The following is a 23,782-nucleotide window of genomic DNA, read 5'->3' as shown; positions in this document are numbered from 1 at the left end:
TGTGGCTTTACACTTTTGAGTTTGCTTGAACCCTAAGTTGGGAGACACGAACCAATGGGACACCGCCAGGTAAAAAGCTGGCCTGGAAGCCCCACGAACTGGAACCGTTGGAGCTCCCTGGACACAAAGCCGGATACTTCACTGTAGCCAGAACACAGATTTCTAAAGAGAGATGTCTGCCATGCTGGTTCTGAGCCAAGCACCCAGGCAGCTCTAGGGGAGAGAGGGTCTTGCTCTCTACCCACTGGGCTCTGCTCCCCCTTGCGCTTCAGGGACAGAGCTGGGCCAGTCTGAAATTCTGTCCAGAACTCAACCCAACCAAAGCAGCCTGGATACGTTTCTTCTAAATGTTCAGTGCAATGAGAATAAGCTTTAGGAAAATGTAATGGGGAGGCCACCTCTATAGTACCCCCTCTTGGCAGGGGCGGCTCCACAGCTGCCCAGCCTCAGTTTCCCCTCCTCAGATTTCCCCATCCAATTGTGAGGCTGCTTTATTTAATCTTTCACACAGGTTCCAGGGGCCTCTGTGCCCTTCCCTCCCTACCAGTGCTTGGACTGACCCCATTCCCTTTGGCTTGCCCTCTGCCAGCTCACCCAGGTGACAACATCGCCTTTCAAGCCCAGAACTTAAAGGTGTCTCCCCCGAATAGCCCCAATTAGGATTAAGACTCTTCACCCAAGTCTCTGACTGGGCCAGAGCCCTTCTCTGAAGGTCTGTCTCCCTGCTATTTATCCAGCCACTGCTCCGGGTACTTCTTGCCTGAACTAGGGTTGTGAAATCCCATGTAATTGGTTAACCAGTTAAACGATTAAGAGCTGGGCCAGAGGGCACTCAGGCCTGCTGCAAACACACACTGCTCCAGCCCTGGAGAAGCCCCTGTCTGCAGCACGCCCTGCAGGGCTGGAGCAGCCCCCTGCCCACAGCTGGGGAGGTGGGGGGGGGGCTGCTCCAGCCTCCACCAGTTAACTGATAAGCATCACCCGTTAAGGTGAGAGCACTTGGAAAACAGCTGCCCATAACCTCAGTGCTTCTTCTCAACTCCAACCGCCCCCAATGCAAATGTCCTTTATTATGTATCTTCCCCAAATTAGTTCTTACAGCAGGAATACACCCCATAGATCAAGACCTATATTTGGCATTAAACAGCACAGTTAATGAGACAGAAAGGGGAGGGGAAAACTCAGTGTCTTCTTTAATGCATTCTCCCTGGCATGATGAAATTCCAGTGCTTGACTTACTAAATCAACATTAGCTGCAGCCTTAAAAATATATAGACACAGAGATATAAATTGAAACACAGCTTGTGTGAACCTCCATGAGTCACAGGGAGTATGCAAACCTGAATTCAAAATCACACACAGATGGCACATCAAGGCCTCAGTGCAGATACTTCAATCACAGTTGATAAACTTTCAGTCCCAGTGGTGCTAAACTGGGCTGGGTTTTTCCCTTTGGAAAGGCAGGCTAGGAGAAAGGGGGAAAGAGGTGGGACAAAAGGAGGAAGGAGAGAGAGTGATGGAAAGAGGAAGCTGCAGGAAGGGAGGTGCAAAACTGAGGAGCAGCTGAGTCCTTAAGCAGGGAGGGGAGAATGCGGGATGGAGGGAAAGGGTATGTCTACACTACCCCGCTAGTTCGAACTAGCGGGGTAATGTATGCATACCGCACTTGCTAATGAAGCCCGGGATTTGAATTTCCCGGGCTTCATTAGCATAAGCGGGGAGCCGCCATTTTTAAATCCCCGCTGCTTCGAACCCCGTGTAGCGCGGCTACACGGGGCTCGAACTAGGTAGTTCGGACTAGGGTCCTATTCCGAACTACCGTTACTCCTCGTGAAACCAGGCTTACCTGTGTCGATGAAGAAAGGCTTCTTTGTCGGGGCATCGCGTCCAGACTCTCCCGATCTGCCGACAAACAGCTGATCGGCAGATCGGGGCAGCCATTTAAATTTAAATGAAGCCGCGATTATTTTAATCGCGGCTTCATTTCCCTCTTCCGATCTGGCTAATCTACATGCCTCCGTCAACGGAGGCATGGAGTCTGGACACAGCCTGTGATGCTATCAGGCTCCAGAAGCAAATGATGGATGGTTGGAAGGACAGAATGTGGAAAGTGAGCCAGTCAGCAGGCTCAGTGCACTAGCAAAGCCAGGAGCAATGGCTCTCTGTGACCTCAGCCTGGGGAAGCCCTGGTCTGGGTCCAACAAAGAGCAAAGATTACAGCAGCGGTGAGGAGCCAGAGGGAGCGGCTGGTGGGGTGGCCAGTGGGAGCAGCACGTAGTTGGCATTGCCACATGCTCTACCAGGGGAGACCTCATGATGATGGACCTATCAGCTCTGGGCCTGCACTGCCTGGACAACTCTGTGAGTGGGGTGTTTGAAGTGGGGGCGGGGGGCACACTACGTGAGTTAGAGGTTGGACTAAAGATCCTTAAGCAAAAGACTCTGCCCTGCTGACTCCAGGGATGGTACCTTGCTTATGGGTTTTCTTTAATTATGTGTGTTTCTGTAGGGTGATGCTATTTCACTGTTATTAAACAAACCGTTTCTGTCTCTGACTCAGTGCTTGCGAGAGGGGAAGAGTTGCCTCTAAAGGTGCCCAGTGGGTAGGTTGGAATTTTCCCAGTTTACTGGGTGGGGGCTCAAGCCAGTTTGGTTACATTATTGAAAGAACCCCCCTAGATACAGACCCTGGCCCTTCTGGCTGCCAGCTGCTACCAGCTCACTCACCCCAATACCCCACTCTTGGCTCTGTCCAGTCAGTGCACAGAGTTCATAGGTACATCATCAGGACATCTACCCTCATTGTGCATGTGGTAATGCCACCTATATGCTGCTTCTGCCGGTTGCCTGCCGCCTCTTCCGCTGGCTGCTGTCACTGGCTGCTTGCTGGCTGCTCCCACCGGCCACTCCTGTTGGCCGCTCGCCACTGCTCCCACTGACCATCCCACCAGCAGCCTGCCTGCTGCCTTCACTGGCTGCCTGCTGGCCTTGTGATGGATTTGGCTCTGGGCCAAAGCTAATGATTTCAGCGTCTCAGTGATTTCAGCTCTCAGTCCACAACACAGTCTGGTCAAAAGATTCCAGCACCTACTGGAATAAAATTTTAAAATAATAAAGCAACTCCTTATGGAGTCTGTTTTAGTTCTATCATTAGAATGGTGGGGGATGGGGGAGAAAGAGAAACAGGTTGAACCAGTCTTACAGCTCACATCTGGAGGGCATGCAGCCTGCTGGTTCAGAGCTCTGCCATTCCCCCAAGTTGACTTCAGAGAGTTTGGAAGAGGAGGCCTTATCCATCCGAGATTCTTTACCCTGACAGTGTCTCTCCTTTGAACTGAGTTAAACCCAGTCTGACTTTTCTGCATTCCCAATAACTGCAAGAATTGGTGGTCATATCTTACAATTCCTGTATTTAGGATTAACCCAGTTTGTGACCCCACAACAGCCAAATTGGTTACAATAGGCAAAACACCATTCTAACAATTGAATATCCAGTAGGCCTAAGCAATCTGAGTGAACTGTATTTACGTAATCACACCCAGAATTTCTTTCCCATTCCAGCGTGAACTATATTTACATAACAACTGTTGAATACCTAACAGATCTAAGCAAACCGAGTGAACATAACCACACTCAGGATTCCTTTCCCATTCCAGCTGGCTGTAATGGCAGCATTGATTCAGACCCTGCTTTCACTGTGCAAAACCAAAGATGTTGTTTCCCTCCCACACTCCCTCACTTCACTCCCATTATAGCTTGTGCTTTAATTGCTCAGAATCAGGCATGCAGACAGGGAGCAGGCTCATTAAAAAGCATCTTTGGAGCAGGCTTGTGGGCATAGCAGCATTTGGAGAACAGAGGAGGAAAGTGCTGGATGGTGGCTCTATAGAACCAGGATGCAACTGGATAAGTCTTGGGAAGGCTCTGAGTGCAAAGGAGCTGTGAAAAAAGCCTCTGGACATCTGTATTGATATGTTTTCCAGCACCAATAGGAGTTGGGGCCAGTGTTCCCTGTAAGCTGAGCACTTGGGCAGCCATCCAGGAGAGATTCAAATACCACCCAGCTGATCAGCAGAGTGCCCACAGCTGGCAGCATGTGTTTCTACTGGTGGTGCACATCTGCACATGCCTTGGTGCACAGAACAAAATTTATCCTGCACATCAATGGAAAAATTAGAGAGAACATTGTTTGGGGGTGCGCTACGCCTCCAGCAACAGGGTCTTGAGATTGTATATGGCCTTTAAGGGCAGTGGTGAGGTGGGAAGGAGTCTGCCCTTTAAGCTAATCAGTAACAGACGGAGGTACCTGGAAAATCCCACAGGGCTTGGACATGGGACCATATGGCTCAGAATTCTGATGAAATGCAGCCAAAGCCACTTGGGAATGGGGTCAGATCCAGCTCAGATCTGTAGAGACTAAATGGCAGGAGCATCGGAGGCTGTTAACACAAGAGCTAGAGGATCGTCTCAGCACGGCTCCTAGAGCACATGCTGCCTGTCTCGGCAGTGAGACCAAGGAGTAGATGGGCCTGGAGCCGGACGACCCCTCTCAGCTCAGAGGCAGGGCTGCAATGTCACTGCCTGTGCCGTACCGGGGGACTCCAGGTCCCAGGACTGTCAATCCAGCTCTGTGCATCGGTGCTGAATTCAAGGACAAGGAATGGAAAGGACAGCAACAGAAATCACCCTGTCAGACCTGCAGCATCACGAACCCTGCACGGAGCCCTCCTAATGGCCGGCTAGCCCTGAGCATGCTTAGCTTGGGAGTGCTAGTGAGCCCCAGCAGAATGAATTGAGAGCCGCCTGCACCTTAGAAGGGAGGCAGCAAGTTCCTTCCCAGATGCACTGGCTCCCTTTCCAGCCTACACTAGCTGAGGCACGTGGGTGAGTGAGGAGAGGGGAGCTGTCACCGTATAGCTCTTCAGACAGGAAGCATCTCACAATAGCACACACAGACCCGCCCCGCTCACACTTCCCTCAATACCAAATGCTCCCCAGGTTTCAATAAATGCCAGGATGCACCAACACAAAATTAGCAACCAAAGCTGCAGCCGAGAAGCTCTCCACAGTCTCCAGGACGGCAGGCCACAAGTGCAAAATGTGGCACGATTCGTATTTTCTCATGACAAAACCAGCAAGAGCCATTGTATCTTCTTCCCCGAGAAAGAGACACAACTTCATCCTCCGCACTGCACAATGGGATGGCACCTCCGGTCGTGCACATATCCCGAGTGCGTTCAACCCACATTTCAAGGCTGGTGGAAGCGTGGCTGGTCCAAGGGTGGGGTGGCAGCATCTCTGGCAGAGACCTGAAGAACCCATAATGTCTGATTGGCCAAAGGGGATGTTGCAGCACTACATGAATGAGCTACACCCATTCTGCTCAGCATGGGGGACTTCCAGTCTGCAGAAGGAGAAAAGATCCATTGGCAGAGGGTGGGCCCAATGCCAGTTTCCATTTCCAGGGTTTCCACTGCCCTGTGCTTTCATAAGCTAGTTTGTATGCATTTGGGTGAGTTTCCTTTGCCTTTTCAGTTACAAGAAAGAAAGAAAGAAAGAAAGAAAGAAAGAAAGAAAGAAAGAAAGAAAGAAAGAAAGAAAGGCCCTCCTTGGCTCTCTGTCTTTGGGTGCTGCTAGACTGTGGGGTTTTTTGGGGATACCAAGGTGAAATGGAAGTAGCCCCTCCTCTCAAAAAAAAGTACTGTCTTTCCAAGGTAGCATCAGAATTGTCCACTTCTTTAGGATATCTCAGGTTTTGGGATGTCTGATCTGAAGACTCAAGTCAAATAACAAAAGTAACAGGATACCAGAGGTATCCTGAAAAAACTCCGCTGTGACCAGGGAATGCATTTGATCTTCCACTTTTTTTGCAGAAGAGAAAATGTGCTCTTTCGGAAGCCCCTGTATTCCTCATTCTACGAGGAAGAAGGGGGCTTTCAAAAGAGGGTTTTTTTTCTGACATTTGGCCCAGTCTAGACGAGCCAAATCTCAGAAAAGCCTCTTCTAACAAAACAATCGGAAAAAGGTACACAAAATACGGTGCACATTTTGCGTACTTTTTTCCGACAAAAACATCTAGTCTAGCTGTCCCCTTCATAATAACCGTGCTTTCCTCTTCTTTAGCACTCTCTACACCAGTATCCAAAAACGAAACACAAATACTGACGAAGGAAACCTTGCGAGATGGCACAGCGCCAGATCTGGAATTCGGGTAAGCCATCTTGGCATGATGAGCCCTGGGAGGTCTACATTTTCAAGAGTGGCATATCATCTTGGATAGCTCAGGGTAGAGATGCACACATCAAATCATGATGAGCCTGATTCTCAGAGGGGCTGAGTATCTGCAGCTCCCATTGACTTCAAATGGCACAGAGGGGGTTCATTACTTTTATTTGACTTGAGTCTTCAGATCAGACATCCCAAAACCTGAGATATCCCAAATGAGTGGGTAATTCTGATGCTGCGTTGGAAAGACAGTACTTTTCTTTGAGAGGAGGGGCTACTTCCATGTCACAGTTGGGGAAACTGAGGCACAGAGACGTGAAGTAACTTGCTCAGTGTCATGTAGGGAATTTCTGACAGTGCTAAATGAATATTTCTCCAAGCTGACAGAATCTATTGTGCACATATGCACTGAATGAGTTTTTTACTGGCATATTATTGACTTGGCTTCTTTATGAACTCATATATATTTAGCAAAGTTTTAAAATATGGATCCAGGGGACATTTTACAGCTCCAATCATTCGCTCAACAGGCCTCTTTAGTGCTTTATTGTGCAAATGGGCACGGAAACTTACGCAGTCTCATTCCAGTACAGAGTACAGAGAGGCTTTCGGATGCATCTCATAATGACTCCAGAAATATCATAATAACCCTATCAAGTAACATCCAGCATAAACCAAAGGGCCCGCTTGATAGCTACACGGCCTGCAAAACTGTATTTAAAAAAGCAAAGCAAGGTTGTCTTCCATCTGGAGGAGCCTGGGGAAGTACTCAGACCTGAGAAACAACTAAATTTATCTGCTTTATTAAGTTTTTTCATTTCTACAATTCTATGACTTTAAAGGGCTAAAAAGTTATATTTCTTTACTCTGTTTAATCCAGGAGGAGGAGGGACTAACTGTGAACCGGTACTCGCATTTCAGTCTTCCACCCACAGCAAATATTTATGGCCAAATTTAAAATCCCTTTTCTGCTAAAAAGCCACTTCCCACAAGGGGTCAGGGTGCGTGCGGGAGCACAGTGAGAATGCCTGGATGTTCTGATCCGGGCGCTCCTACGCCATTTTCCACAATGATGCCTGCTGGGAGAAACTGGGATTGGAGCAGGAACTACAATTGATAATGCGCCTACAATTATCCCTAGATGACTCCTCCTGGGGGCAGGTGGGACTGAAAACATTGGCAGCTCCCACACAACAGCGGGCTCTCCTCCTTCCTGCAGTGATTCCTGCGGCACTGCTCTAGCTGGGAGCTCCCTGATATCCAGCACTTCTACCCCTCCCTACTGGGATGCCTCCCTCAGAGCACAGGGACTCCTGTTTCATCCAAGTGCGCTTATGCAGCAGAAACAGCGGAGAGAAGAAATAAGTTCCAATGGGGAGAAGGAGCCCTAATATAAGTTCTGTCCCCAACAAGAGCCGTTCATTTGCCCTAGCTGGAGGGGGGGGGGGGGGGAATGTTTCTAGGTTTTCTAGATGGTTTCCCCCCAAAATTCCAAACGCACGTGCTAAAAATTTGTTGAGAAAAAAATCCAAACAAACCCACCACACCTATGCTTAACACTGAATCGGAACTTTATTATAAACAATCAACAGTCTACATCATATATTTTAACTACATGAACCTCCCCGTGCCGATCGCGGCCCCGCCTCCCCAGCCACTCCTCCCGCCCCCGCCAGGCTTCCGTTGGGCACCCAGCTGGAAAAGCAGAAAATACCGGACATTGCATATGTCTGGTATTTTCTGAATTTTTTTTACTGGACAGAGGGTGCAAAAAATGGACCGTCCAGTTGAATACCAGACACCTGGGAACCCTAGCATGTTTCCAAACTGTCAGCAAAGTAGAAGACAAATGACAAATTACTCAGCAGTTTACAAGTTAATCTTAATTTTAGATCCGCTGCCTGGGAATTGGGTCTGATCGAACTCCCAGGCTGCCTCCCAAACGGATGGCTTGTGCCACCCCCGGCACAGCTGGCTCGGAATTCGGAGGCTGCGGCCCCTTCTGTCTTGTTCCCACTAGTGACTGGTAAGGGGCGCCATCAAGTGGTCTAAATAAACCCCCAGAACAAAGGCGGATTAGTGAGCTCTTCACAGAACCGCAGCTGATACGCTGCATATGTTTACTCATAGCTACTCAGAGGCTCAGTCCTTTCCCTGGCCCTTGCTTATCTGTCCCAGGGAACTCAGAAATGCTGAGATGTTTAAAGGAACACTTGTGGCACTAGCATAATTCTGCAAGCGCATCCACAATTCTGCCCTCCCTTTTCTTGCCCTCAGCCCCACAGGTCTCACCAACCAGATGCGCTGCTTTAAATTCCCTTTATTAATCCCCTCGCTCTCTGCCCCTCCACCTGCCCTGGTGCTTCGGCGTGGCACGGCGCACTTCTGCTATTGGCAAGCCCGGTGAGCAGAAGGCTCAGCAGGGAAGAGCGGAGTGTGCAGAAGGTGATTGCTGCTTGCTCGGGTGAATGTGCATGCAGATACACCTTGGCTTTGAAGGGAGTTGTTGGGGGCGGGCCAGAAGAGCCCTGAGCAGGATAAAATAATTACCACCAAGGGAGAACAACCTGATACCATATTTTCCAATCACATTCCAAGCCAAGCAACCAAATAATAAAAGTAAAATCCCACTAAGGGTATCCGAACTAGGGTGGCTAATGTAGGCATTCGAACTTGCAAATGAAGCCCGGGATTTAAATATCCCGGGCTTCATTTGCATGTTCCCGGGCGGGCGCCACTTTTAAATGCCCGTAGTTCAAACTACCTGCCCACGGCTACACGCGGCACGGACTAGGTAGTTCGAATTAAAGCTCCTAATTCGAACTACCATTAAACCTCCTTGCAGGAGGAATAACAGTAGTTCGAATTAGGACCTTTAATTCGAACTACCTAGTCCATGTCGCGTGTAGTTCGAACTACGGGCATTTAAAAATGGCGCCCGGCCGGGACCATGCAAATGAAGCCTGGGATATTTAAATCCCGGGCTTCATTTGCAAGTTCGAATGCCTACATTAGCCACCCTCATTCAAACTAGGGTGGCAGTGTAGACATACTCTAACTGCTGTTCCATATTAAAATCCACCACTCCAAATCGCAGCTACTAATGCTCCTGTGTTTTCGGCCGGGGGGGGGGGGGAGGCAGAAGAGGAGGGAGGCTGCTAAGCTCAGTGTAAGTTAGAGCAGCCACAGGGCCGCTCTATGTCCTACTCTGCCTTTTGTGACTCCCTACAGACCCACACAGAGAGGAGCTGTAGTGAAGCATACCCTGGCCATGCCCTCTCTACTCTCTCACTCTCTCTTCTCTCCCTCCTCTTGGGCCTGGTCCCATCCCCTTTTCCTTCCCCAGTCTGGGTTGATATAGAGCCATGAAGCTACTTCTGTACAAACGGGGGAAGGCCCCTACCCAAGGGACTATTCTTAGCAGCGTTTCTCCCTGCCCTACAACTGTCTCTCATCCCTTCAAGGCCTGTTCATCCATCTATTAATGTAATCAAGTCAGGCCCTGAGAGTTCAGGAGAGGGGAACAGATGAAGAACACTGAAGAAAAGGACTGAGGCTGGAGAGAAAAAAAGAAAATGGAGAAATGTGGCAGAATAAGGCTAAGGCGGAGGAAACAGAATAGAAGGAGGGAGAGCAAAGGAGAGGAGAGACTGAAACACAGAGGCTACAACTAGACTGCAAGCCTCTTTTGAAAAAGAGCGTCTAGACTGCAAGCCTCTTTTGAAAAAGAGCGTCTAGACTACAACCAGTATTTTGGTTGTAAAAAGCAAGCCGCTTTTTCGAAAGAGAGCACCCAGGCGGTCTGGATGCTCTCTTTTGAAAAAGCACAGTTTGCATTACGTAGCGCCTTTTTTCAAAAGAGCACTTTCGAAAAAAGACATTCTTCCTCGTAAAACGAGGTTTTCTGCGGTCAAAAAAACTGCCGCATTCTTTCGATTTACTTCCGAAAGAATGCAGCAGCAGTCTAGACGTGGGTAAAGTTTTTTCGAAAAAAGGACACTTTTTTCCAAAAAAGCCGGCCATCTAGACGCACCCAGAGAGAGCAGAGCATCCACCTGCCCAAGAGTGCAGCTCCTCTAATTTGCTAGCAAAGAAGAAAATGAAAGAGGCTGATGGGCTGAGCTGAGTTCCCTCCTCAGGTTGAGGGACAAGTGGCCTCTCAGGTCTAGCAGCATGTACACGCCGGCACTCAGGCAGAAAGGCACTCAACCTGCCAGGGCCCGCCCTGTGCTGAGGTGTGTGAGAAGAGCGTTCATTGCTCGCAGGCCATAAGTCTCATCAGACAAGCCCTTCGGAAAACAATTTTCCACAGCTTCTCAATGCCCTGCGCCGCTGCACGCCTCCGTGCCTTCCCTGCTGTAGCCTCCCCTCTAAGCCTGCCTCTGGAGGCTGCCTGTGGGCAGAGGCCGGGCCCCAGACGTGGCCCAGCGGCCTACAGGGATAGCAGCAGCGGAGGCAGCAGCTGGAGTTACAGAGCTTGGCCGGAGTTTGTTCCAAACTGACCCGAGTCTACGTGAATGGGCTTGGCTCACAGTGTCACCAGACACTCACTTGCGACCCAGAGACAGCAGAAGCCTCCCTGGGCGATAGCAAACCCTGAGGCGCTTCGGCGCCTTATAGCTCACTTCCCAGGGCTTGTTCCCCTCCCTGGTCTGTCAGCTGAACTGTCCCTGGGCCCCCACCAGGCCAAAGTCAAACCCCACCCCACCCACAACCCCATGTCTGTGGTTTAAGCACAACAACCCCGCTGCTGTCCCGGACCTCTGCTGACCTGTGGGGGGCTCGAGTCACACAAACTTCCAACAGAGACGTGTTGGGCAACTGACGGACCGCACAGCCTGGGACAGGCTGAACTCAGCAGTGCCCACGGTTATGACTCCACTGGCCCAGTGTTCACCACAACGTGCTGAAGTCCCCATGAGGCCCTGCTCCCCTGGCCCAGCCTATGCCCAAAGGTCAGTCACACCTTCTTGTGCTAGCCTGGGTGTGAGCACCCAGAGCGACGGGGGGTAGGGCTGGCCTTGCTGGGCCACCCTCAGGTTTCCCCACTGTGCCGGGAGCTCCCTGGAGCCCCACTGGCAGAGGTTGAGATGCTGCATCAGTGCGTCTGGCCGTGCTGCTCCCGGGTGAGCACCAGCCACTTCCTGGGCTTCACCGCTCCCATAGGAGGAGGTTGCAGCTGTTTTCTGGCACCTGAAGCATCCCCCATGGTCTCTCCACGTAGGCAGCCTATCAGGGTCTGCAAAGGCAAGAGCTGGCAAAGCTTTTCAGGCTCCTCTGCCCTGGGTGCTCGCCCAGCAGTGTCCACCACCGCTCCATGTCAGGAAGGCCCCCCCCCCTCCTCCAGAGAGCTCCACAGCCTGCCCATTGCCCCAGAACCCCACACAACCAGTCTCCCCTGTCATACGCCATCCCCTTTCCAGCTGCCAGGGGCTGCTGTCCAACATAGTCCAGGAAACTAGCTGCCCCACACCCTTCGAGAGGCCACCACCCAGGTCATCCCCAGCCCAGAGACCATCACACCCAACATCTGCCCGAGGGACGACTTCCACATGGTGAGGTGCCCTCTGCTCACCAACATGCCTTCCCAGAGACCTCCACTACCACACACGTGCCATCCCACGCCACTCCGGAGTCCCACCCAGCTCCAGGCACCAGGCCTCAGGCCTGGGGCCGGCCTGCCACAGCCTCTGGGGGCAGAGCCCACTGCCTGAGAAAGCTCCAGTGCGCTCTGAAGCTGGAATCCCTGAACCAGCCCAGAGGAGCGCAAGGCTCAGCTCCTGATGGCCTATGTCAGTCCCCAGTCACCTCCAGCCAGGCCATGCAGCTCCAGCCTTGGCCAGGCACATGCACTCGGACGCACACTCACCCTGGTCTGTCCCTGCCTTTGGAGAGGGGCCCAGACAGGCGCAGGACTGAGAGGAGCTGAACAGATCTCCAGAAAGGGACAAGAAAAGAACAACCTCCCTCTCTTCCAGCAGGGTCCCCCGAAGAGGAGAATCAGTCCAGCCCACTGTAATTGTGCTATTGTTCCATTTTTAATTAATGAAAGAAAAAACTAATCATTGAATTAAACTTCTCATTACTCCAGCTGAATATCCTCTAAGTAAATTTAATTACTGTACGGATTGGGTCTCTCCCGGCCTGTTCCATTAGCGGCTGATGCAGATGGGAGAGCAGAATGGGAGAAAGGAAGCCAAAGGTAAATGACTCAGCAGAAGACAGAAGGCTCCTTAGTCCTGCCTAGGAGCCTGCAAGCTGGTGGGTGAAAGAATCTCCCACTGCTGCCAAAAAAGCCTGGGACAGTTCCTTGAAGGATAAATACCCCCGGATCCTCCCCCCAGGCTGCCTCCTGAGTTCAATCCCCACCATCTTTAACTGAAGGGGGGGTCCACTGCATAAAATCTCAACAGCCCTGTTCTCATTCAATGTCTCTGAAGCATGGCTGAGCTCTGTGGCCGGAGGGGACTGGCTGGCAGACTGCTAAGGATTCGGCCGGCTGGCTGGTCCGCAGGGAGCTAACCCCCCTCTTTCTGCAGCCAGGCCTGAACACGTGCTGGGGGGATCTCACTTTCTGTCCAGATGCACATAGTCCCTGTGCCTCTGCGGCACCCTCAGGGGAGGAGCGAGGCGAGGTCCCCTGTAGCGCATCGCTTCTCACCCTGTTTGCAGCCGCAAAATGAATTGCTCACCCCGCCGCTGCCCTCCCCTAGCCATCCCTCATGGGACTGTCCGGGACTAGAGTCTAGATCCGTGATGGACAAGCTGCAGCCCAGGACCACGTGCAGCCCATCGGGGTTCTACGCGTGGCCCATGGGACTGTAGCCCACATGCACGGTTGCCAGACTCCACTGGTGTCCATCCGCATAGTGTTCTTTCTACGGGTGATCTGCACATAAACCACAGGCACGTGTGCCCATTGTAAGAGCCGTGTGTTCCCGCTGCATCCAATCAAAGCGCTGCTACAGTTCAATCGCCCCCCCCCTGCAGGTTCTAGGTATGCAAACGTGGTTAGCAAAACTACCCTAGCCCAGGAGACCGTCTTGGTTACGACAATCTCACAGTCCACTGAGATAGAGGGACACTTGTGGCCCGCTCACTAGCCTAGGTTGCCCACCACTGGTCTAGGTGGGCTGAGACGCAGCCAGTTCCTAGCAGCTCAGAGGACAAAGAGCTGAAACTCATGCTTCAGCTCACATTCCTCCACGCAGCTCTCCTGCTGGGCGACTGACAGGGTAAGATTCTTACACTCAGTCTACACGTGCCCCTTGCTTTGGCCACCCTTTGATACCCCTTTCGAATAAAACAGCTTGATCCAGACTTGATCAGCTCTACAATCAGAGCTGAGGTTCAACAGGTCTCACACACAGAGGCCTGGAGTTTGTGGTCATGAAAGTGCATGGCACATATCAAAGCAGATGTAACAATGCTCATGGTGTCCTCGCGTTGTTGGAACAGTAAGACCACTGGTCAGATTCATCACATGTTCAGCCTGTGCTGGGTGGGAGTGTTGGCAGATTTTTAATACTGTGCATCTGGGGACGAGTGGCACAGCTAGGAGAGCTCTAGGTGGCTCTTCCCATCCAACAGGCAAGGAAATCTGGACAACACATTCCAGTCTATATTTTGTTTGATTCCAATTCTTTTTCTCTGTCGCATTCTCTCTGAACCTCCCTCCCCTTCCACATCTTTTGAATTACATTCGTTAATGTGGAAACAATATTATCATCAAAAGCAGAGGAGAGTAGTGACATCTGCCAAGCACAATCTCACGTCAGTGTAGAAAGTGTATTGGGAAGCACAGGAGTTTGCATGTCAGTTTCCATGACCACTTAGGTGGCAAAAATGTTGACATGGTTACATGTCAGGATGCAGGAAGCTGGGATGAAGTTGGTGGATAAATAATTCATGTTCTTTCTTCTCTTATTAAGCAACCCTGGATATTCAACCAAACAGAGTGGTCAAAGATTTCAGGAGCTAAAAGGGATGCTACTTAACAGACAGTCCTGGACCACACCATTGTCACGGCTGTGGGAGGGGAGGAGAGTGATGTATTTGCATGTCCTCAGTGAGGCATCTTTTAGTATTTGGATATCAGTTCGTTCTCAGTCCAGGTGAGCCGGTCTGACCTGAGAATAGAGGGCTCCCCATGACAACAGTCTAAAAGCAAAGGACATGTTGGGACGGAGGAATTTCTCATCCCCATGTCCTTACTATGCCCTCTGACTCGGACCCAATCTTAGATGGTGTGACGTAGTGGGGGTACCTGGCTGGTTTCTATGCTGCTGGCTCGGGGGTAACCCCCACTAGCTGCCGTGGGTACCACGACCCAGCAAAACAGGATGAGTCACTATGCAACCAGTATGGCCAGACACCCCTCATGGAGAGGAACAAAGGAAGGTGGAATGCTGCCCTGGCTGGGGGGCAGGGCTGGAAGAGTGAGGTTAGTTACTGTCTGAGAGCATGGAGGAGACAGCCTAGGGAAGGGGCTGGAGTTTAGGGGCCCAGTCTCCCCCATCTCAAGGGGGCCTGAGGCATCCTAGCCCAGCTCTGTAACCAGATTACATCTGTGCTGTGCTGTATCCTGGAGAGGCAATAAATTTCCTCTATTCCACCGGCTGGTGCAGTCTGTTTGTGCCATTTCGGGGTGCAGGAGACGGGGGACCCCCAACCCGCCGTCACAGATGGTTATGAATTATTTGGCCTCCTTTCCATGCATGAGCAAAGCTGACCCCAAGGTATTTCCCTTCCCTATTCCCCGAGGCATCCTTCTCTCTTCTTGTCCCGATCTCCGGAGCTCTTCACTTCCACTGCCCCCCACCCAAGCCAGGCTGTGAAACTTGTCTTCTGAATAGCCCGTCTTCCCAGGTGGCCCATGCTGCCAAGGATGGGGCCCTACTGCACAGAACCTTCCTTTGAGTCACTGCGCCCCCCTGATATGGGGCACAATGCCCAGCCCCACTCCCACTCTGCCAGAGTGTTGGCTGCAGGATGGGCCCTGTTGGTTCTAATCCCCACTCAGCAAATGGTGAACCCACGCCCGAAGGATCATGGCAGTTAAACGGGGCAAGCCTTTTTGCCATGGCTTCTTAGAGGACAAGTCTGCTTTGTCTTTGCCTGCAGCAGTCTCACCAGCCCTAATCCCATAAACGCCTTGTTGCAGAGTCAATGCAATGAGACTGTAAGCTGAGCCAACAGTCTCGCTTTCAGCGTTAGCCCAGCTCTTTATCCAGTTAGTGCTGGCCTGCTGTCAGAGAGGGCGAGATTGTGAGGGGGAGTTGGTGTCCCCTACTGACTCCTTGGGTGGAGAAGGGAGGGTCACAGTGGCGGGGGAAGCAGAGAGGTGGGGCACAAGGCAAGGTTCCAGTTCTCACGATTTAGAAGCATTGGAGCTGCTGAAAACGTGGAGATAAGGCAGCCACGGACGTGGTGGGAGGATTTGACTTTCGCAAAGGTTTGGTGGCGAAGCGTGAAGGAGGCACATGGCCTCCCGACTATCTGCACTCCTCAGGGTGGGAACAAGACTGGCCAACTCCTCTCGGGGCCACAGCCCCGCATGAGCAGGTGCCATTTTGACTGGGACAGGCCTGGCAGTCACTTCAGTCAGGGCCGAATGTGATTCCTGGAACAGAGAACTTCTGGCAGCAAGGGCTTGTGGGAAGCCTCGAGCGCTAGAGTCTAGGCAAGGCAGAGTGGTAGCAGCTCTGCGCCTGGCAGTGCATTCAGAGGCCGTGGCTGGTGAGGTGCTGGCGGCCCGGCGTCGCTGCGTTGTCCTGTGGGAATGCTGAGGAACAGGCTCATCTTCACGTCCTGTTTGGTGTTTCTGTCCCCCAGCTCAGATGTAACTTGTGGGCTGCGGAAAGTCTCTAGCTGAAGGCAACCCCTGTGCCGGGCACAAGGCAAATGCCAGATTACATATCCCTTCACTTGAACACACCCCCTGGCATAGCCAGCCTTCGGGGCAGTCAGCCCACCTGGTACGTGGCTGTATCTCCTCCTTACAGCACACCCCCAGAGCATGCTGCCCGCCCGCTGCCCCTCACCCCATCACACACAGGCACACGGTGACACCCTGCCAGTTCCTTTGCTGTCTCCAGCCCTGGAACTCCTCCCCATCACTGAAAGCTGCCATCAAAGACCCAGATTTAAGCTTTTTGCCTTCTCATCTAAATTTAGCTTCCAGGAGCTCTCGCCTGCAATCCCCTATGTCACGGGTACAGCACGTACTGCAACCACAGGCTCTCACGGAGATCTCTCTAAAAACAATCCATAGTATATATCTCAGAAGAGCTGGCACCTTCACACCCACTAGGCAAATAAGCTCACAGTTTTCACTGTCATCACATTCCCAGCCATCCACACTGTATTTCTAATGACAAAACTCCCTCCCACCACTACAACCTGTTCACGGAGCACGCCCAGCTCGCCTGCACCCCGCAGGGAGGCCTTTTAAGGAATTGGCCTTCTTTCCCTTTCTGCTTGGTCTCCTTCCATTGTAACTGCCCCCTTTGCCAGAAGGACAGAAGAACACAAGAACAGCCATCCTGGGTCGAACCACAGGTCCAGAGAGTCAATATTCTGTCTTCTGACAGTGTCCTGCACCAGGTACTTCACAGGGAATTAACACAACAGGGCAGTTATCGAGGGACCCCGACCCCACCTTCTGTCAGTCAGTGGTTATGGGGCACCCAGAGCATAAGACTGTCCCTTAGTATCTTAGCTAACAGCCATTGACAGACGCATCCTCCACAAATTTATCTTTTTGAACCCATTTCTATTTCTGGTCTTCGCCACGTCCCCCAGAAATGAGATCCACAGGTTGACAGTGTGAAGTACTTCCTTCACTTGGATTTAGACCTGCTACCTTCTAATTTCATCGGCTGGTCCTTGCGTTATGTGAAGGGGTAAATGACACTTCCTTAGGGTATGTCTACATTACAAAGTTAATTCGAACTAACAGACGTTAGTTCAAATTAACTTTGATAGGCGCTACACATGCAAACTGCTAGTTCGAACTTAATTCAAACTACTGGAGCGCTTAATTCAAACTAGGTAAACCTCATTCCACGAGGACTAACGCCTAGTTCAAATTAACTAGTTCGAATTAAGGGCTGTGTAGCCACTTAATTCGAACTAGTGGGAGGCTAGCCCTCCCCAGCTTGCCCTGGTGGCCACTCTGGGCACCACCAGGGAAACTCGTCTGCCCCCCTCCCGGCCCCGGAGCCCTTAAAGGGGCATGGGCTGGCTACGGTGCCCGTGCCAGGTGCAAGCCTTCCAGCACCCAGCCAGCAGACCCTGCACCTGGCACGGCTCGAGCCAGCCACCCGCTGCCACCCAGCCCTCCGCCTCTCCCCAGGACCAGGCTAGCGGCTCTCGGGAGCCTGCCCAGGTCTGCAAGAGGCGGGCGCCTGCCTGGTCTAGTGTGGAGATCGTGGACCTCATCCACGACCTCCGCACTAGGCACAGGAAAGTGGCCGTCTAGGGCAGGAGAGCTGCCAGCCTGGCCACCCAGGAGCAGGTGTGCATGAAAATCAGGGTGGTCCAGTGAGATCCCCGATCCTAAGCCCTGAGCTTAGAATGGCCGTACTGGGTCAGACCAAAGGTCCATCTAGCTCAGTAGCCTGTCTGCCAACAGTGGCCAATACTATGGACCCTGGAGGCGATGGTCTGAAGACAATGACCAAACCATTTGTCTCGTGCCATCCATCTCCAGCCTTCCACAAACAGAGGCCACGGACACCATTTCTACCCCCTGGCTAATAGCACTCCATGGACCCAACCTCCATGACTTGATCTCACTTCTCTTTAAACTCTGTTCTAGTTCTAGCCTTCACAGCCTCCTGCAGCAAGGAGTTCCACAGGTTGACTATTTGCTTTGTGAAGAAGAACTTTCTGTTATTAGTTTGAAGCCTGCTACCCATTCATTTCATTTGGTGTCCTCTAGTCCTTCTATTATGGGAACTAATGAAGAACTTTTCTTTATGCACCCTCTCCACACCACTTGTGCTTTTATAGACCTCTATCATATCCCCCCTCAGTCTCCTCTTTTCTAAGCTGAAAAGTCCCAGTCTCTTTAGCCTCTCTTCATATGGCACCTCTTCCAAACCCTGATCATTTTAGTTGCCGTACCCTCTCCCACCTCCTTTTCCCAGTCTCCCCGAGTTTTGTTCAATAAAGAGAGTTTCTATTTTTGAACATATGTGTCCTTTATTTTGTACATCAGGAAGGGGGGCTAGGGAGGAGTAAGTGGAAGGAGATGAGGGAGGAATGGGGTACGAGCCCCCGATGGGGAGGACTGGGGTGGCTCCTCGGGCTGGAAGCTCTCCTGCAGCCCCCTGATTGATCCCCCACCCCCGGATGGCAGCTTGCGGCAAGTGCAGCCGGGCTGATGGCCGAGTGCTGTGATGTGCCAAGTGTGGGCACTCAGGGCACTCCAGGCCAGGACTCCTTGCAAGTGGGGAACCCCTGAGAACTGTCTGTCCAGGGTGGGGGTCAGGTCCCTTTAAGCACAGCCCTCGGCTAGCCTGAGACAGCAGCTCCATGCTCTAAGTTCTAATCTGATGCCCTGCCGGCACTGCTTCCGGCCAGCCTTAACCTCGGTTCAGGGTCCACTCAATGTGGACATGCTAGTTCGAATTAGCAGAATGCTAATTCGAACTAGTTTTTAGGTCTAGATTCACTAGTTCGAATTAGCTTAGTTTGAATTAACTAATTCGAATTAAGTTAGTTCAAATTAGTGCTGTAGTGTAGACATACCCTTATTTACTTCTCCCCACCAGTCTTGATTTTATAGACCTCTATCAACTCCCCCAGCCTGAAGTTCTCTCTTTTCTCAAATATACTGTCCTGATGTTTTTGATCTCTCTTCATACAGAAGCGGTTCGATACCCCTCATCATTTTTGTTGCCTTCACTGTGCCTTTTCCAGTTCTACTAGACCCTTTTGAGATGGGGATACAGCATTCAAGGGCTGGGCAGGTCATGGATTTACATAGCAGTATGAGAAGACTTACCCAGCGTTGGCTGAGTCCTTCAGGGATGGAGGCTGGTGCAGTGGAGGGGTGTGAGTGGGAGGATTGCAGGGGGAGGAGGGGCTTAGGGTGGGGGAGTCCCATCCGGCGGGACTTTCTCTCCCTCCCCATGCCAATGGGGCCTCCTCTCACCTCCCCCGGATCCTCCAGCCACCAGGGCCTTCTGTCTTCCCCCAGCTCTTCCGGCTTCCACCGAAGGGCTGGTGGGGGAGCGGTTTGGGACAGGAGCCTACACGGCAGCGCTATTTCGAGATACAAGAGGCACCCTGAAATAGCTATTCTGCATCTTGTGAGTGCGCCTGTTATTTCGAAATGGAACAGACTTGCTAGTCCGATGTCCCTGTAAACCTTGTTCCAGGAGGAGTAAGGGATGTTTAGGAATAGTGGGTTATTTTGAAATTTGGTGCTGTGTAGACTGCGTCAAATTACGAAATAAGCTACTTTGAGTTACAGGTGCAGTGTAGACGCACCCTTAGAAGCCCACAGGGTAGACCCTTATGCTCTCAAAGGGCATATCTACTAGAGGTAAGTGTAGCAGGGGAGCCCACCTCCAACCCTGTGGTGTAACTTGCTGACAGTCTGGATGTTCCGAGATTAACAGCCTCCAGCCAGAAGAACCAAGCTAATAAGGGGCTAAAGTCTGCTCCCGGCCCAAGCAGTTGAGTATGGCAGCTTGGAGTGTCTGAGCCTCTCTTGCTACATGATCGTCCAAGGCCCCATAAGCCGCCTGAGCTTCCCTAGACAAGAATGGGGCCAGGTGAGCAGGCCGGAGGGAGTTTCCCAAGCAGTGTGGTGGAGGCCCATGCAAAGGGAACTAAGTAGGCCTCTAATCACCATGTGGCTCTAGATTGACCAAAGTCCTGTTATAATTCTCAGGGGGAGGGGAGCTTCATCCCCCACCCTCCGTAAATGGCACCGGGGGAGGGCTCGGGGCTGGGGCTGTCTCAGCCCAGTGGGAAGTTCACCCCAAGCCGGCCCCTTTAACCTGTCTGGCTGCCGGCTGCAGGAGAGCCCAGGAGCTGGGCTGAGTCCCGCCGTGCCTCTGCCTGCAGCAGAGTGCCCCCGCCCGCTGGCTCCTAGCCAGAGCAGCACACCCGCTCACGTTCCCCTCTGCGTACCCACCGCCAGCTCCGTCCCTGGCAGGGCGCCAGGTGAGTGCAGCAGGGCTAGCCCCGCCTGTACTCCCCAAGCCCGGCTGAAGCACCAGGTGGACAGGGGAAACCCCCACGTTCGGGCAGGAGCAGAGCCAGGCTTGGGAGCTTTCATTCCTCATAGGGAAAGCATAGGGATGCCCAGGGGTCTGGCTATTCCTTCCCATTGCAGCACAGGAAACCCTACAGGAAGAGGAGAAAAAATGAGAAACAGTGGGTACCTACCGTCTCGACTGACCGGGCGGCCTTGCCACGCAGCCTCAGGCAACCTCCCAAGCGGAGGAAGAAGACGATGGCTCTGACCTCGAAGCCTCACGCCGGAATGACGGGACTGCCCCGGCTGAGCGAGGGGGTCATGAAATCCTGCTCACGGCGCTGCGGTGTCTGTGGCAACTCATCTGGGTCTGGACATGCTGCCCTGCAAAACAGGACAGCGCCGAAAGAGTGACCCTCTGCCAAAGGGAGGAGTCAAGTCATGCAAAAGAAGATCGAGAGCACTAAAACCAGGAAAATGGTGGTTCTGCTGGACAGTCACTCCAGTTCCACTCCCTCGGTTCAGAGGCTCAGATTTTGGCTAGAATTAGGGAAATCTGGGGTTTAAATCTCTTCAGATGCATGGGGGGAAACATGAGCTAGAAAACTGGAGAAAATGATGCTGAAAAGGGCCCCAAAATCCACCTGCAATCCATTTCCCTTGCCAAGAAATCCTCTTTCCAGTGCATTTTTGCTAATTGGCTTGACGTCCAGCCGTGCCCCACTGACACTAGGAGAGAGCTGGGAGTCCCCTAATGGCTTAGCTCTGGTGTGAAATCCATACCCCTGGAGTTGCAGGCACACGTCTAAAAGGCAGGGCATAATAAACACCTCTGTCTTGGCTGTGTTTGTAACATCACACTCAGTGAGGTGCTAAAACAGGAGCTGTGGCAGCTGGGGTTGCATGGGACCCCCAGCTCCTGCCAGGAACACCTTCAATTCAATCATTAAAAACAATGGTTTGCTGCTTCATTAACTCTTGCCATCCGAGTATTCACGGTAAATACATGCCCAGAGGGCACCGGAAACCATTGCTACTGGCTGTTTCAGATCTAGCCTGGTCTAATCTGGAATAGACCATTTGGAGGTGGGAAGCAGGGAGCCTAGCTCTGTTTGTGTCCTCACCCAGGAACTGGCTCAATCCCTGCACAAAGGAGAATGCTCCCTCCTTGCAATCCTAAGCAGGGGACCCCAGAGGGGCTGAGGACATGCCTGGTCTCTATGCAGACAGGAGAGTGCCCAGCACCTCCCAGAAGGATGGTGCAGCCTGCATATCCACCCCAGGCTTTGTTGGAGGAGTTGGTACGGCCCCTCCTAGAGCTGCCACTGGGATAAGGTGGCTCTGCTCCACATCTCCTCCACCCATGTTCTTAATGGTACAGTCAAGCCCCGGATTTACAGCCGGATCAACAGTTTCCCATGGGCAGTGGTGCCAAACACCACCGAGCAATCTAGCTGGGCCGTGCCATGCTCTGTGAAGGCCCTGAATCCAACCACCCCGAAGGGTCTCCCTTGATGTGGTGGTTGGAAATATGGATCCAACGGCTGCAGTCCGAAGCCCAACTGCAACCAAGTTCGTCTTTACCATTTCTTTTTTACTTTGCCTGCAAAGGGCTCCCTGATTACTGGCCTCTCCTGCTCAGAGGATATTTAAACCATGTTTATATGCAGCACAAGTAGAACAGGCTTCCTCGGGGTGAAAGATGTGAACAGAGGAATCTATTAGGCTGGGGAAGAGCCGCCCATGGGAAGAAGCAGAAGCCCCTCTGCACATCTTTTCTAACTCCACTGGACAAAGCTTCACAGGGAACAGTCTCGAGGAGAACGAAGAGGGTGACCTGATGCCAGGAGGCTGTTTCCATGTTCTGTGTCTCTGTAGCAGGCCCCTAGGGAAGTATTGGAAGGAAGGGCAGTGGGGGAAGCTCCTATTAGGAGACCCATTCACATCGTCGAAAGGTGCCCGGGTGACTCCCGCTCTCCAAGCAGCCGTAGGCGGGCGCAGGGTGCAGGAGCTGCAGAGTGAGACGCTGGGTTCTGATCCTGTCTCTGGGGAGGGCTGGTTGCTCACCCGTCGTGGGTAAGACCTTTGACTGCGGTGCCTTGTGCAAACCTGGGATAATGAGACTCGCCCACTTTGAGGCATTTCAAGACCTGGACGGAAAGGACAATGTCTAACGATGGGGAAGGGAACCTCCAGGCGGGAGGTACATTTCTGAGAGGGGGACAGCATGTTTGGGAGGAAGATGCAAAAAAATAATAATCCACACTAATGCAGCACTTTCCCTCTTCAAAGTCCTGTCCACACATTAACCGAGTAACCCTTGTGACACCCTTGTGAGTGGCTAGGGGTCATAATTGCCTCTAAACTGAAACAGAGAGGCGGATGTGGGATTTGCACAAAGTCACAGAAGGAGCCGGCGTCAGAGCAAGGACTAGCATTTGTGAGTGCCTGGCGCTCTCCCACCTGCTCAGTTCTTTGACCATTCCTCTCTCTCTGCAGTGGCGGGTTTACTATTCCCAACAGTTGCCCTCGTCTCACAGTGCACATCTCCATTGGTCCAGCGTCAGGGTGTGTTTGCCTCTGGTGATGGTGAACATTTACATCCCAAGTAGTGCAAACGTGCTACACATCGCAAAGGGCTCTTGCAGCAGGCCAAGCTCACTACCACACATCCAGTAGGTGGCGCTGTTCAGTACTGAACCAGCAGCCCTGGCTATAGGATTAGTCACTGCGAGCAGTGTGAACCTTTCCTGGAGTAACCGGCCAACCACTCAAAACACCCCTGGCTTCACCACCATCAAAAACTTGACCCTAAAGCCCAGAAGGCAGTGTGGGGTAGTGGATGGGGCACTGGTAGAGAGTCCAGAGATCGGGGTTTCATTTCTTGCTCTGTCACTGCCCAGTGGTGGGACTGTAGGCAAATCGCTCCATCGCCACAGTGCCTGTCACGATGGCTAGTGGAATATATGGGCTAGTCCCATGGCAAACACAATCCTAAAAGTCCTTTTAACCTTTTATTAAAGATTCAGAAAAGAAGGAAAAAACTGTCAAAGTATTTGAAATACAAAGAATTAAGCAAGGCTTTCATTTGGTTCCCTTTCCCTTTTAGCTGGCGAGAATCTTCTGAGGGAAAAGGTCCTGGGTGGTACCCGGGTATTACCCGGGTGGCAATGACCGTGCCTTGGGGAAAAAAGAAGATGTTAGTTAAGATGGGCTGCAATTGTTAAAGTCTGATTCCATGGCACCCCAAGCAGTGTCTGGGATTCAGCTGGAGCTGGTAGAGGCGGTGATGTTTCCTGGTCAGGTTATCATTTCTCTCCAGGTAAAAATGATAAAGGTCCA

At 52.0% G+C, this 23,782-nt stretch overlaps 1 protein-coding gene across 4 annotated transcripts in view; it reads right to left on the bottom strand.

Annotated features, from left to right (window-relative positions):
- LINGO1 (leucine rich repeat and Ig domain containing 1) overlaps positions 1 to 23,782 on the bottom strand; it is a 515,304-nt gene that overhangs the window by 196,420 nt on the left and 295,102 nt on the right. For all 4 annotated transcript variants that reach the window (XM_089781970.1, XM_089781969.1, XM_089781971.1 and 1 more), the window contains one exon: positions 20,632 to 20,824. The gene's annotated coding sequence lies outside the window, so the exon portion shown is untranslated. The remainder of the gene's footprint in view (positions 1 to 20,631; positions 20,825 to 23,782) is intronic.

Source organism: Pelodiscus sinensis, chromosome 14 (assembly GCF_052426305.1).
Source record: "Pelodiscus sinensis isolate ZL-2025 chromosome 14, ASM5242630v1, whole genome shotgun sequence".
Taxonomy (NCBI): domain Eukaryota; kingdom Metazoa; phylum Chordata; order Testudines; family Trionychidae; genus Pelodiscus; species Pelodiscus sinensis.
The sequence above is the reverse complement of the archived record's forward strand: the minus strand, read 5'-3'. Positions and strand labels throughout refer to the sequence as shown.